A 10,783-nucleotide genomic window follows, 5' to 3' on the forward strand; every position below is an offset into this window, starting at 1 on the left:
TCAAAATGTGAAATCACCCCAAACAAAAGAAAATCAGTAGAATGATCTACAGGGAAAGAGGAAAATAAGAGGCTATTTGCTGGCTAAAAAGCAGATGGGTGATAGAAAACAAATTTTTAAAAAAGAATTCTCCAAGAGAGAAATTCCTGTCTCCATGAATGTATAAAACCAAACTAACCTGGCCACCCTGGGCACATTTTCTCAGGACCTTTTGAGGCTATGTGCTCTGAGCGATAGATCACATATATTTGTTTTAGAATAAACCTCTTTAAATTGTTTTACAGACTTTGGGTTTTTTTTACCGTTAACAAGATTAAAAAGGCAGAGATAAAACTGTCCTTATTTGCAGATATATGGTTGTCTATGTAAAAAAATCCTAAAGAAAAAAATAAAAAACCCCTCCTAAAATTAAAAAGTGAGTTTCGTCAGGCAAGGTGGCTCACACCTGTAATCTCAGCACTTTGGGAGGTGAGGTGGGAGGATTGTTTGAGGCCAGGAGTTCAAGACTGCAGTGAGCTATGATCTTGCCACTGTACTCCAGCCTGGGTGACAGAGTGAGACCTTGTCTTTAAAAAAAAAAGTGAATTCAGCAAGGTTGCAGGATATAAGATAAGCATGCACATATAAATTCTATTTCTATATACAAGCAATGAACATGTGGCACCAAAATTTAAAATAGTACCACTTATAATCATTCAAAACATTTTCACAATATTTAAGTGTAAATCTTACAGAATATGTACAAGACTTGTATGCTGAAAACTATACACCACTGATGAAATTATAGAAATAGAGACTAGACTAGTGGTTGCTGTGGGTTAAGGAAGGGATGGAGTTAGGAGGGAAGTGGGTATTGCTTTAAAAAGGCAACATGAGGGATACTTGTGATGATGGAAATGTTCTGTATCTTGACTGTATCAATGTCAATATCCTGGCTGTGATATTGTAGTATAGTTGTGCAAGATGTTACCATGGGTTAAACTGGGTAAAGGGTACACAGGATCTGTCTTACTTTTTTTATTATTATTATGATGCCCCCCCCTCTATCTTATTTCTTAAAACTACATGTGAATCTATAATTATCTCAAAATAAAAAGTTTAATTTGAAAAAAATAAGGACGCCAGGTGTGATGGCTCATGGCTGTAATCCTAACACTTTGGGAGGTGGAGGTGGGAAGATTACTTGAAGCCAGGAGTTCTTCAAGACTAGCCAACATAGTAAGACCACATCTCTACAAAAAACAGAAAAATTAGCTGGGCATGGTGGCACATGCCTGTAGTCCCAGCTACTCAGGAGGCTGAGGCAGGAGGATTGCTTGAGCCCAGGAATTTGAGGTTTCAGTGAGCTATGATGACGCCACTGCACTCTAGACCAGGCAACAGAGTGAGACCCTGTCTCAAAAAAACCAAAAGATGGAATATGAACCAGTACGAGTATTTCAAAACTCAAATATAATTATATCTAATTTCTACTCAAAATGCTTTAAAGCTCCTTTTACCAGTAGGAGAAAGTCCAGGCTCCTGTGGTTAGACATGTGGTAGGATAACCTATTGAGAAAAAAATGGGTTTTGTTTTTTTTCAGAATTGAATTTCCCACAAAGGAATGAACTTCATTTCCTCTTCTTCCAAGAGGGTGGCCAGGCCTCTGAGTCCCAAAGGTCTGGGCTTTTCTTACCCCCAAGAGGGTAGTTAACAATTGTAACTGATTGTTTGAGGGGTCTCAATCCACTGAAGTAAAAACATAGGTTCCCCCGCCCCAGTCACTGCTAGCTGCTTTACTTAGTCAAATCCCTCCCCAGTTGGGTAGAGGGGAACTTTAGTGATGTCTCCAGCTGGTTCAATACCTTTTCAGTCACATCTAGCTATCAAAACAGTGTAATTTCAAGTGAATATTCAGTTGCTTCAGGTCTATTTCCTCTGCCAAGTCCAGTTCAATGCCCCCTCTCTCCAGCAGCTGAGCAGGGCACCTCTCTAACCTGCAGGGGGTCCTGGAAGAAGCCGGTAGGTGGTGGCATCAGGAATTTCCTTCCCAGTCACCATTCATTTGGCAGCAGGTGTGGGAAGGAGGCTCACCAATTAGAGGCGCACATTTTCGAAAGCTGATGATGCCATCTAGGTTGGTGGCGGAGACGTGCGGCTCCCTGGGCAGCGGCAGCAGGGGTTCCCGCGGTCCCGTGCCCAGCAGGGCAGCAGAGCTGCACCGCCATTCCCACAGCTGTTCCAGGCAGCATTGCGGCTCTCAACCCCCCAACTTCTGGGAGCCCCCAAGTATTAAAAGACTCCATATGTGTCTCCTTTACACCTGCAGTCCCAGCATAATAAAGAATAAGCTCTTCTTTCCCTCTCAAATGAGGCAATAAAATATACAGCCATCCCACCCAATATGTTTTAATAAAATCCTTTTGTACTTGAACTGACCAGAGTGGTCTTTGAATTTGCAGGTAAGACATAAATAAGCTAAGTTAAAGAGGTAAGCCCATGCCTCCTCCCTCACTCAACTGCCACCTCACCTGTGATCTTTTTTTTTTTTTTTTGAGACAGAGTTTCGCTCTGTTGCCCGGGCTAGAGTGAGTGCCGTGGCGTCAGTTTAGCTCACAGCAACCTCAAACTCCTGGGCTTAAGCGATCCTACTGCCTCAGCCTCCCGAGTAGCTGGGACTACAGACACGCACCACCATGCCCGGCTAATTTTTTCTATATATATTTTTAGCTGTCCATATAATTTCTTTCTATTTTTAGTAGAGATGGGGTCTCGCTCTTGCTCAGGCTGGTCTCGAACTCCTGAGCTCAAACGATCCGCCCACCTCGGCCTCCCAGAGTGCTAGGATTACAGGCGTGAGCCACCGCGCCCGGCCTCACCTGTGATCTTATCGCAGTTCTGTGAAAACAGGCAGCTGTTGATTGCCTTCAGGACTTTGCATAGGCTTTTCTTTCTCCTGGAAAGTTCTTTTCTCTGGTGTCCACCTGGAAAACACCCTCTTCCTCCCTCCATCGTGCCCTGTATTCCTCCATTGTAGCATTAGCTTCATGTTACAATTTAACTTAAACTTTTTGGATTTGTTCTTTGAGATCTCTCTGCCAAAGGTTTGTGAATTCTATTAGATCAGAGATTTAGTTTCATCTAGGTTTAAGCCCAATGCCTGCTACACGGTAAGCTTCAACAAATGTGTATTGAAAACTGCATAGGAATGAGGATAAAATTGAACTTTTGTAGAAAAATAGTTCAGTTGATTGATTATGATTACAGATTTACAGAGTGGTTTTGGTAGTCTACCATTAAAGTTTAATTCTCGGAAGATTTTCATTTGCAAGACAAGTCTTTTAGCTTGAGAGAAACCCATCAGAGGTTTGGAAAATAGAATTCAAGGCAGGCCTAGTACTAGGCCATCTCCACATGTAGGGAGGATAGCTCACCATTAGACTATTATTGTGTGCTGGCTGCCTCATGAACATGTTTTCGTTTTATAGTAGGTATTTTCTCTCTTATAAGTAACAAAACTGAGGTTCGGAGAAGCTAAGTTGCTTATGGTTAAATGGCAGAATGAGAGCTTGAATTAGGGTCTGCTCCAGGGTCTGCCCATTCCCTGGCCTGACTCCCTAGGACTTTGTACAAAGTGATTCAGGCAAGGAGTGTGTGTTCATGTTGAGATTTATAGAGGAGAAAAGGCCACCACCTCCTGCATCCTCCCTCCCACTGTTTAACACTTCTCTATACTGTCTTTTCAGCCTGTTTCTCTGGTTTTATCTTCAAATGGAGACAAAGTAGCCAGCGATATTATTTGTAGGATTTCAAAGCTGGAAGGCACATTAGGCATTATCTAGTGTGGTGGTTTTTATGGGCTGAGATATTTGGAAATGCAGCAGGTTACTTTTTCGCTTATCATAGTGGGGGCTGGGAGGAGGTCCTGACATTTAGTGGAAGGGGACCCAGGATGATTTTGAAAGTTCTGTAATCTGTGGCAGCAGTCCCCAACCTTTTTGGCACCAGGGATCAGTTTTATGGAAGACAGTTTTTCCAGGTCTTCTGAGGGGTTTGGGAGGGGCAGGGATGCTTTCGAGATGATTCAAGCACATTACATTTATTGTGCACTTTATTTCTATTATTATTACCTTGTAACAGATAATGAAATAATTATACAACTCACCATAATGCAGAATCAGTGGGAGCCCTGAGCTTGTTTTCCTGCAACTAGATGGTCCCATCTGGGGGTGACAGGAGACAGTGATTTATTATGGTCTCTGTACAGTCAAACCTCTCTGCTAATGAAAATCTATATTTGCAGCCACTCCCCAACGCTAGCATCACCACCTCAGCTCCACCTCAGGTCATCAGGCATCAGATTCTCATAAGGAGCGAGCAACCTAGATCCCTCGTGTGCACAGTTTACAGTAGGGGGTCTCACTCCTATGAGAATCTAATGTCACCGCTGATCTGACAGGAGGCAGAGCTCAGGCGGTGATGCCAGCTATGGGGAGTGGTTGTAAATGCAGATGAAGCCTCCCTCCTCGTCTATCCTCCGCTCATCTCCTGCTGTGTGGCCCCTTCCTAACAGGCCACGGACTGCTACTCGTCCTCAGCCTGGGATTGGAGACCACAGATCTGTGGGACAGTTATCCTGACAAAAATTCTCTCTTTGACCAAATTCCAGCCAGGCTCCTCTGAGCCTTCTTGTTGACTAGGCCTATAAAGACAAACACTAACACAGTTTCTAATAGCTCAAGGCCACATCCTTAGGATGACCCTAGCCCTCCTTAACATGCCTGCCTGAGATTCAAAGCTGCCAAAAGAATTATCACTTGTTCCAGCCAACACCTGAAGATGAGGCTCCTGTCTCCCCGGCCTCTAGGAGGGGAGGAGCCTGACTTCCACAGGTGTCAGTTAGCCAAACCCAAATGGGTTTCGTGTGAACTAACCATTTCTTCCTGCTTCTTGTGATTTTTCACTACTCTGACTCTGCTCAAGTCCCTGCCATTCCCCCTCCCAACTCCTTCCTTCCAAAACGCCTGATCACGTCCGCACAAATCAGAATGGAGCTCAGCCCATTGTCAGCAGTGAATAAAACTTATTGAATAATATCTATCTTTGTGGCTTTAACTAATACCCAGCTGTGTTTGTCTATGACGGTGCACATTGAATTGTTCTGCCCAAAATATGATCCTTGAGAAAAAGATCCTTGTTTGCAATACAAGCTCTTATGAATGTGTTTATTTTGTGACAATCTTTGAAATTTGAATTTTGATCTTTAAATTTTGAAATTCATTGAGTTGTACACTTATGATTTGTATACTTTTCTGTCTATGTGTTATACTTGCATGTAAAAATTCATGTGTAACAAAAAACCTGAAAAAGTGATAATGAAGGATAATTTAAGAAAAATCGAAATGATATTAAGTGAAAAAGAAGATATTATGATTTGCAATGGCAAAAACACAAACTTCTGTATAAAGACCATGAAAACATGGAGGAATAGGAATTTGGTATGCTTACAGGTGTTTTATAAAAGAATATTCTTTAATGGTGCACTTAAAAAACACTTTATTTACAGGCTCATGCCTGTAATCCTGGCACTCTGGGAGGCTAAGGTGAGAAGATCATCACTCGAGGCCAGGAGTTCAAGACCAGCCTGAGCAAGAGTGAGACCCCATCTCTACAAAAAACGAAAAATTAGTTGGGCGTGGTGGTGCATGCCTGTACTTTCAGCTACATGGGAGGCTGAGGCAGGAGGATCACTTGAGCCCAGGAGTTTGAGATTGCTGTGAGCTATCATCACGCCACTGCCACCAGCCAGGGCAACAGAGTAAGACTCTGTCTCCAAAAAATAAAAAAATAAAAAAAAAGAAGAAAGACAAAAAGAAAATGTTTTATTGAGATGTAATTGAAATATAAACTGTACATATTTGAAGTGTACAATTTGATAAGTTTTAATATATGTATACACCTGTGAAAACATCACCACAATCAAGATAATGAATATGTTTATCACTTCCCTTTATAATCCTTTCCTCCCTCTCTACTTGCTCCCCTTCCCCTGCCCCAAGCAACCATTGATCTGTTTTCTGTCACTATAGATTATTTTACATTTTCTCTCTCTATATATTCCAGTGTGGTGGTCTTTGTGGGATGCACTCTTTTTTCACCTGGCTTCTTTCACTCAGAATAAATATTTTGAAATGAATGCACGTTAATGCATATATCATTAATTCATTCCTTTTCACAATATGTAACACATTATACATACTGTATGGATGTACCTCAATTTGTTTATATGCTTACCTGTTGATGGACATTGGGTTATTTCCCAGTTTTGTTATTACAAATAAAGCTGCTATGAAATTCATATACAAATTTTTGTGTGGACATCTGTTTTCATTTCTCTTGGGTACATGCCTAGGAGTGGAATTGCTGGGTCATTACATAACTCTATGTTTAATCTTTTGAGAACCTGCCAGGTTGTCTTCAAAGGCAGCTGCATCATTTTACTTTCCCACCATCATTGTACGAGGGTTCCAATTTCTCCACATCCTTGCCAACATTGCCCTTTGGTAATAGCTATCCTAGCAGGTGTGAAATGGTATCTCATTGTGGTTCTGCTTTGCATTTCCCTGACGGCTAACAATGTTGAGCTTATTTGCTATTTGTACATCTTCTTTGGAGAAATGTCTATTCAGATCCTTTGCCCATTTATATAACATTCTTGAAATGACAAAATTATGAAAATGGAGGAGATTAGTGGTCTACAAGAGGTTAGGGACTGGGGTGTGGGGAGGAGAGAAGGGAGGTGGGTGTGTTTATGAAAGAGCAACACAGGGATCCTGGTGGTGATGGGATTGTTCTTCTTGACTGTGGTGGCCGATACATAAACCCACACATGTTATTAAATGTCTTCTTTGTAAATTTCAGAATATTATGGGGGTACAAATGTTTTGGCTGCATGAATTGCTTTTGTACAGCCTGAGTCAAAGTTATAAATGTTTCCCTCACCAGATAGCATGCATTGTACCTGTTAGGTGTGATTTTACCCATCCCCTCCTCCCCCTTCCCACCTGCTTGATTTCCGTTGAGTTTTACTTCCATCTGAGCACACGAGTGCTGATCGATTCTTTACAATTTAATAGTCAGTACATGTGGTGTTTGTTTTTCCATTCTTGTAATACTTCACTTAGGAGAATGGTCTCCAGTTCCATCCAGGTTGTTTGTTATTAAATTTCATAGAAATAAATACACATACACGAGTACATATAAAACTGGGAAAACCTGAATTAGATTGATGGATTGAATTTATGTCAATATCCTAGTTGTGATATTATACAATAGTCTCATAAGGTGCTACCACTGGAGGAACTGGGAAAAAGTCACATAGGATCTCTCTGTATTGTTTACCAGCACATGTGAATCTATAATTTTTTTTTTTTTTTTTTTTTTTTTTTTTTGTTGAGACAGAGTCTCACTTTGTTGCCCAGGCTAGAGTGAGTGCCGTGGCGTCAGCTTAGCTCACAGCAACCTCAGACTCCTCGGCTTAAGCGATCCTACTGCCTCAGCCTCCCGAGTAGCTGGGACTACAGGCATGCGCCACTATGCCCGGCTAATTTTTTCTATATAGATTTTTAGTTGTCCATATAATGTCTTTCTATTTTTAGTAGAGACGGGGTCTCGCTCAGGCTGGTCTCGAACTCCTGACCTTGAGCAATCCACCCGCCTCGGCCTCCCAGAGTGCTAGGATTACAGGCGTGAGCCACCGCGCCCGGCCTATAATTTTCTTAAAATAAGAAACTTAATTTTAAAAATGCAATTTAAAAAACCCCTATCGCCCTCAGAGTGTTTTCATGTCTGTTCCTGATTGTGACTATTGCACAACTTCCGCAGCCCAACTCGAGTCCTGGCTTCTCCACGTAGGCTTCTTTGATCAACATGTTCTCTCCTCCACCTCCGTCTTTTGTTTTCTAACTATTGTCCATGTTGATTCTTCTGACTCAGACTGCAAACCCTGGAAGGCATAACTGTCATACACATTTGTGTCCCTCATATACAAAGCAGTGCAGGACTTGTTGTCTGAAGGGTCTGAATTTGGGTGATAAGCTCAGTTTCTTCATCTATAAATTAAGGCCAATAATAATTACATTGAAGATTTATTTTTGAAGATTAAATGTTCATTAACTTGTAAAAAGATAAAATATAAGCTTTAGTGAGTAGACTGGCTGAATGGGGTACAGATCAGAAATTTATTTCCCATTAATGTTATTTTTAGTGAAAATAAAAAACAAGATGTCAAATACTAAAATCCCTAGTTCTCTTCCTTCTACATGTGAACTAATCTTCCAGTTTGAACTTGCACAGTTTATTTTCATCCTCACATCTCTTTCCCTCAACCTGTCAAGTTAATTGGTCACTGCCCCAGTGATCAAGGACAAAATAGGAATTCAATTCCAATCATCCGAAGAGCCAGCCTATATCCCTGTTGGATCAGAATTGATGGAAAGTTAGTGAATAGCCCTTTCTTGAAACGTCGTAATGACCTTTTAAAAGAAGGTAATCAAGTCGTACATGAATGCATTCTCACTGTCATCATGGGGATTTTAAGCTCTTGGGAACTGGGGCCCAACCCTGCAGACTCCTCCACGTCCTGTCCCTCTGGATCAGCAGAGACTAAAACACCTCTCTGTTGCTCTGTCGCTGTGTGCTCCTGCGTCAGCCACAGGACCTGCGGCGTCCCCACTTCGCTGATGAGCAAGTTGTGCAGCAGAAGGGACCCATCGGAGGGCCTTTCAGTCAGGTGGTTTCTCCTGTGACCTTAAGCACAATTAGCCCCAGACAGATTTACCTCCTGGGAAAGTCAGAAAGGATTCTTTTTTTTTTTTTTTTGGTTCAAAAAACAAAGAATGAGGTAACCTACATTTAGTCTCACAACTCTGAACAATTTCCAAGTGCAAATGTTAAAACTCCAGAATCCAAGGAGGACAGACAGATTAATTTATTCATCCCATCTGCACTGCTGGGGGCCTTCTGCAATTCACAGCGTCTGATGCACGTGAGTGGAGCAATCCCTGCCTATGGCTCACAGGCTGCATTCAATTCACTGCAACTTGTGAAACCTTTTACAGAGAGTCACTACGGCATCTGGCTTCTGTGTTGGGGACATACAAGGATGAACAAGGCCGTGGACTGTCAAGGAGCTCACAGGCAGCAGGAAAGGCAGGTGGAGAGCCCTGCACGTGGTTAAGCAGCTGTGCTCTGCACAAGGGAGCCTGGTGGGGGAGGAGAGTGGGCGCAATCCAGCCTGTGCTCCTATTGCCAGGCCGGGTGTTTACCTCTGGAAGAAGGAGCACCTTTTCCCACTATGCACAAAGGAGCAATGTACAGACTCAGGACTAATATAATGCCATAAGATAAGTGCTATAATAGAGGTGGATATTAATAGCAATGGGAAGGGAGGAGAGAGCAGGTGAGTCTCCCCAGGGGAAGGGATTAAGGAGAGTGACAGAGAATGAGGGACATTTCAGAAAGGCCTTGGAAGGGGAATGGGAATTTACCCAGTGGAATTGGTCAAAACAAAACAAGGCTGGGAAGCAGAGGCAAAGATGCAGAGCTGGACAATACAAGGCCTGTTTGCAGAACAGGGAGTGGCTCCAGTGGCTGATGCAGGTGAGGCCAGAAGGTAGGCAGAGCCAGGTGGTGCATGCCTTATAAGCCACCCTGAGGACTCTGGGCTTTAGCCTTTAGGCTGTTGGTTCAAACTTTGGTGTATCTGAAACACATGGAGAGCTTGTTCCAAGGGTAGTTTCCTTAGCTCCAGCCCCAGAGATGGGCTCTGACTCAGTAGGTCTGGGGAAGGGTCCAAAATGAACATTTTAAATGATTTGCCTGCAGGTTTTTGGTACAGTGGTCAGAGGAGAGACAGTGCTGAGCAATATGGGTGTTCACAGGAGTTTAAGCTGCAGAGCATCTGGTGGGCTCCCCCCCCACCCCTCGTCGAGCAAAAAGCCCCAGCTGCAAGGTGGAGGGAGAAGGGCAGCTGGGGAAATTCACTTTGCAGTGAATGAGCAAGCTAGCTCAGAGCTCAGTCCTTCGTTAACCCACCCCTAAATAACCCCTAAATGTGTAGATCAAACAAACAACAGTTTAAACTGTAAAGCAAGCAGATGGTAGGGACAAGAGGCAAGGATTTCAGGCCCAGCTCTACCACCAAAGGGGTGGGGCACTTCGGGCTAATCATTTTCCCTCCAAATCCCAGAATCTACATCTGTAAACCAACATGCACACTGAGGCCCCTTTCAGCCATATGGTACAAAAATTCTAAACCTCCCAGCAAGAGGTTCATTATAGAAGATAATGGTAGATAAGGCAAAAAACAAAACAAAACAAAACAAAAAACCCCAACTTTCTAATAGAGGAAGTTGGAAAAGGCTCAGAGTTGTTTTGGGGAAGGGAGGTTCTTTCTGGAAGCTTCTCAAGCCTCTCTCTATGCCTCGTAGCACCCATCACAGTGCTCTGTATCTGTATCTGGCCCCCCAGTAAACATTTCCTGCTAATGAACAGCATGTAGGGTGCCAGAACTGGGTCTTCCAGGCTGGGCGCATCTATTGAACTCCTCTGCCGGTGCTTTAGCCAGCTGTGATAAGCAAGCATTCAATATAGTGACCCTCCTTTTCCAGATTTTTGTTATTTAGGCTCCAGTATCCTCAGATAGTGATAACAAGGCCATAATGATAACCCTGAGGGGGTCGTAACTTTTTTTTGAGATGGAGTCTCACTTTGTTGCCCAGGCTGATCTTGAACTCCTGGTCT

Source organism: Eulemur rufifrons, chromosome 2 (genome assembly GCF_041146395.1).
Source record: "Eulemur rufifrons isolate Redbay chromosome 2, OSU_ERuf_1, whole genome shotgun sequence".
In the NCBI taxonomy this organism is placed as follows: domain Eukaryota; kingdom Metazoa; phylum Chordata; class Mammalia; order Primates; family Lemuridae; genus Eulemur; species Eulemur rufifrons.